This window comes from Alligator sinensis, unplaced genomic scaffold, assembly GCF_000455745.1.
Source record: "Alligator sinensis unplaced genomic scaffold, ASM45574v1 scaffold371_2, whole genome shotgun sequence".
NCBI classification, from domain to species: domain Eukaryota; kingdom Metazoa; phylum Chordata; order Crocodylia; family Alligatoridae; genus Alligator; species Alligator sinensis.
The window spans coordinates 261,437-266,774 of record NW_005842707.1 but is presented as its reverse complement, the minus strand read 5'-3'; the positions used below and the strand labels follow the sequence as shown (position 1 = coordinate 266,774).

The 5,338-nt window shown below is 53.1% G+C and overlaps 1 protein-coding gene across 6 annotated transcripts in view; it reads right to left on the bottom strand.

Annotated features, from left to right (window-relative positions):
* Positions 1-5,338, bottom strand: part of KIAA1958 (KIAA1958 ortholog) — a 189,570-nt gene that overhangs the window by 63,865 nt on the left and 120,367 nt on the right. The window lies entirely within an intron of this gene.

The window sequence follows — 5,338 nt, the reverse complement described above, 5'->3', positions numbered from 1 at the left end:
GAGGTGGTTCAAGCGCCTTCATTGAACACCTTCAAGATGAAACTGGATGCTCATCTTGCTGGGATCCTATGACCCCAGCTGACTTCCTGCCCTTTGGGCAGGGGGCTGGACTCGATGATCTTCCAAGGTCCCTTCCAGCCCTAATGTCTATGAAGTAGTTCTCAACCTTTTTTGTACCAGGACCCGTTTGTAAATATTGATGGCCAGTCCTGGCCCAGTGCCCTTCACTCCTGACCCACTGCTCCCCCACCCACCAGCCTCAGTGTGTAGGGCATGGAGTAGGTATGTGGGGCAGAGGGGGGTAGGGGTAGGGGGGTATGTGTGGGGCATGGGGAGCCCCAAGCAGCCTCTTGCAGGCTGGATCTCTGCTAACCTGAAAGGTAAAAGCCATAGCTTCCCATGTTTTTCTCTTTTAAAGAAGAATCAATTTTTAAAGTTTGTCTGTGACCCTTTCATATATTCTTGCAACCCACTTTGAGTTGCGATCCATGGGTTGAGAAATGCTGGAGTAGATGACCTCCTCAGGTCCCTTCCAGCCCTCATTTTCTATGATTCCACAAAGAGATTAGAAGTAATTGGCAGAGTGTGCTGGGAGGCAGTGCACTGTCACTGCTGAGCTGGGTCACTTGTCTTTAGGACAGGGGTGAGGGGTTTCACAGCAGAAAGAGTTATATGAAATGGTTTTGTGAATTTAGAAATTTTGAAAACCACTGAATTAAGAGATTAGATCAGGGGTTGGTAATGTTTTTAGGCAGGGTGCCTAAAACAACCACAGCATCGACTTGTAAGATGTTGGCATGCCAGGGTGGACAGTGGAGGTGCAAGAGGGGTCCAATCCTTGATCTGGCAGTACAGCCCAGCCCCTTCGCCAAGCTGCACATGCCAAGTAAAATGCCTTTGCATGGTACGCTCTGGTACGCATGCCAGGGTTTGCTTACCCCTGGATTAGATAGTGTTTTTTTCCTTTTAGATATTTGCCACACTTAACAGCCTCAACAAATCCAGGCAGATACTGTAAATGCAAAATAGCAAATTTCAATTGAAGGGGTGAGGCATGAGACAGCTTTAGTGACTGTTTTCGTTGGTCTTAAAATTTAACTTTATATCACATTCCCCACCCCCAACACACAAATGCACACACACCTTAAGTGCTGCAGTGAAAGGATGCCCATTGTAATGGGGTGGGGGGGCAGACATCCACAAAAAATAGTTTTGTGCCCCCCCATTTGGGGCTGTCCACTCTGCACTTTCCTGCTATGCCTTTGTTGTTACTTTATATATTTAGACTGCAGGAGGCTACCCCAATCTTGGTGGTGCAGGCTATCTTTGTTGCCCCAGCTTCATGGGCCACTACACATGGCTCCCACCCTCCCTACACTGTGTCCCATGCCTTGCAGATGGCCCTGTCAGTGTTATCTCCAGTTCTTGTCCAATCCAATTCACTCTCTCAACTGAACTGCACTTTAGCTCATGCCTAACTGGACCGCTAAGTTATCATGCTCAGTAATTCCTTAGTTTCATTGTTTCATAGTTGGTAGGTTCGGAAGGGACCTGAGCAGATCATCAAGTCCGACCCCCTGCCATGGCAGGAAAGAGTACTGGGGTCAAACGACCCCGGCAAGGTGATCATCCAGCCTCCTTTTAAAGACCCCCAGGGTAGGAGCCAGCACCACTTCTCTTGGAAGTTGGTTCTGGATTCTAGCCACCCTGATAGTGAAGTAGCGCCTCCTGATATCTAGCCTGAATCTACCCTCTGCCAGCGTGTGACCATTATTTCTTGTCACTCCTGGTAGTGCTCAGGGGAACAGGGACTCTCCCAGTGCCTGCTGGTCCCCCCTAACTAGTTTGTAAATGGCCACTAGATCCCCCCCTCAGCCTTCTCTTGTGGAGGCTGAACAGGTTCAGGTCCCTTAGCTTCTCCTTGTAGGGCCTGCCCTGCTGCCCCCTGATCATGCGGGTAGCCCTCCTCTGGACCCTCTCCATGTTGTCTACATCCCTCCTGAAGTGCGGCGCGCAGAACTGGACGTAGTACTCCAACTGCGGCCTGACCAGTGTCGCATAGAGAGGGAGGGTCACCTCCTTGGATCTGCTTGAGATGCATCTGTGGATGCATGACAAGGTACGGTTGGCCTTCCTAACCGCGTCCCCACACTGACGGCCCATGTTCATTTGGCATCAAAAATGACTCCAAGATCCTTTTCTGACTCTGCACTGATGAGAAGGGAGTTCCCCAGCCTAAAGGTATGCTGCTGGTTCTTCCTCCCCAGGTGCAGTACCCTGCACTTGTCACTGTTGGTACTCTGCACTTGTCAGACCTGGTATGTCCCACCCAGTATGCTCAGCTCCCTGGTATGTCGGACTAGTCTCACCTGGTATGTCCCACATAGTATGCTCAGCCTCATCCTGCTGTGGGGGCTGGGTTGGGACTGGGCTTGGAACAGATGGGAGTCAGGCGGGCTCAGCTGCAAGCCCTGCTGCAAGCAGCCTGGGGCTCCACGGTTGGCAGCAGCTACCAGAGCCTGGGCTGGCTGCAGCCAGGAGGCTGCAAACAACTGCTCTGGGCTCCGGCATCAGCTCCATACTGGCAGGTGCATGCGTTTCTCAGAGCAGACAGTGGGGATAGGGCCTGAGGCAGCACAGGCCTCCCACTGTCCGTTCTGAGGTGCACGTGCAGTCGCTGCCAGCATGGAGCTGATGCCAGGGCTGTGGAGCCTGGCGCAGCTGTTTGCAGCCTGCTCGCTGCCTGCTGCAGATACCTCAGGCTGGCTACAAACAGCTGCGCTGGGCTCCGGAGCCCAGTCATCATCTCTGTGCTGGCAGCAGGGAAGAGGCCAGGGGTGCACTGCCTCAGGCCCCTCCCACACCATCCACTATGAGGCGCAAGCACACCCGCTGGTATGGAGCTGATGCCAGAGCCCAGAATAGATGTTTGCAGCCTCCTGGCTGCAACTGGCCCAGGCTCTGGGTAGCTGCTGCCAACTACAGAGCCTGGTCTGCTTGCAGCAGGGCTTGCAGCTGCCCAGCTGCCTGCTGGGAGCAGCCCGGGCTTCGTGGCTGGCAGCAGCTGCCTAGAGCCCAGGCTGGTGGTGGTGTGCCAGCAAAATGGCCTCATGTGCTGTGCTTGGCACAGATGCCAGGGGTTGCTGACCCCTGGCTTAGGCTCTCCTCACTCACAATAGCCTGGCCTTCCTGACCAAGCCCTTCTCACCTTAGAGGTATGCCCTTCCCCCTTAGGGGTGTTCTTACACCCTCATGACCCAGTTCTCTCAGGCTCTTCCCAGCCCAGCTCCTATCACAGGCCCCTAGCCCTTAGCCACCACCTTCAGGTGACTCTTCCAGTCACCATCATGTGGGCAGTGCTGGTGCTAGCCTCCACCTCTTGACTGTGGTCCACACTGCATCAGGACCGTTTGAACATCCTTTGTCCTGGCCCTGGGATCGGGCCAGTCGGGGTGTGTCAGGCCCTCCGTGGCATTGGGTCACCCCTCTTCAGTGGGCTTCCAGCCTTCAGTCCTCTCTGGGCCCTGACCTCATTCAAGCCAGCCGAGGTGTCTGAGGCCACCTCTGCGGCCATCTGCCCTCTCTCTCCCTGGGCCCTCCTCTCTGAGCCACATCACAACCTACACACTCTCCTGGGCTTCAAGCCCCACCATGATCTTATCCGCCATGATTCCTGGATACACACTCTGGCCTGGCACTGCTCTTTCCATGCCCTGGGCCTCAGTGCTGTCAGGGTCTACTCAATCTTACCCTGTGACCTGGTACCCTAGGTGAGTGCCCAATTCTCTCAAAGCTGCTAGTCCTTACCCTCACCCAGATGTGGGTGTGAGCAGCCCCTGGTTCCAGCTGCCTGTACTAAGGGCCTCTGGAGGCCCTTAATATGGGTGGTTCCAGATTCAGGGCAGACCCCCTCTACCTTCCAGGCCCCTTGTACGAGCCACTCCTCTTTTGGGGCTGTCCCGACACTAATCCAAACCCGTGGTTCAAGCTGCTCCTGCTTCTAGATCTTCAAGGCTCTCCCTGAGGCCCTGCTTGACTGGCCCCTCCCTCATCAGCCTCAGCTGAGCTGGGGACCCATTCTGGGTCCCTAGGAACCTCCAGCTCCCTAATATTTCCTACCCTGTCCTCCAACTGTAACAATGACTTCCCAGAGCTGCAATAGTCCTTCCACCATAGTGCTGCTCCTTCTGCTGCACTGTCTTGTCTGCCAACTCACAGCACTCTGCCTGAGCTGAGGCCCTGACCCAGCCCAGGCTCCATCAGCCAACCACCCCTCCAGCAGTCACATGAGACCTCCTCATTGATTCTACCTGTCAGCCTTTTAGTCTCCTGACCCTCCTAATGAGGATCAGCGGAGGATCAGCACTTCAGACAGTGGATAAGAAATAGAGCCTCACCTGCCAGGCTTCTACACTCACATTGGCTTGCCTGAAAGTGGCAGGCACAATCAGTTCCCTGTTACACCCATCTCAAATTTTGTTATTTACCATGTAGTTGTGTATTTGCTTTGAAGCTTATTTGGCAGGGGGAGAAAAAGGAATACCTCAGTGATGACATAATTTACACTGGGAAATGGAAGCTGGATGACACATTATAGAAGTGATGCAGTCATTTCCCATGAGGACCTGACTTGCTTGATACCAATCTAGAAAAGTCACTATGTCAGCACATGGGTCCCAATTCAGGAAACCCTAAGCAGATTTACAGAAATCAATGGGGTGGAAATGTATTCTTAAGCATTTCACTTAATAAGGATGGAAGGCAGAATTGAGTTACATCCATGTAAATCATGACTGTGTTTGGAGCCATCAGAAGAAAAATAGGAGACCAAAAGTTCAGAATGAACAGAGGCAAAGAAAAATATGATGACTTTCATACGGAAGGCTGGGCAGGGTGGCACCTTAGAGACTAACTTGTTTGGAAAGGCATCCTATTTTGTATGCAGCAACTTACTTCATGAGATAACGTATGTCCAGGGGTGGATCCAGAGGGGTTGATGTGACACAGTTGTACCCCCGTTTCAGATTACATGGCTGGACCAGCAGCCCCCAAAACAGGTAAAACTTCCCTCTATGCTCAGCTGCACATCCTCTCCCTTTTGATGCCCTTCCTTTCCTACCTGATGTCATTGTTCCTAATTGACAGGGGGCAAGGGGAGCACTAAAACTGCTCCTTCCCTGCCCCAGCTGGGCTGCATGAGAAGTCAGGGTCTAGCCTAGCCAGGGATAATGGCAGCAGCTGCAGTAGGCAGGTAACCCCCTGCCCAAGCCCCTTGGGTACTCCCTGTGAGCCTGGGAACCAGCTCAGGAAAAGAGAACTGCTGTCTGCTGCTTCTGCT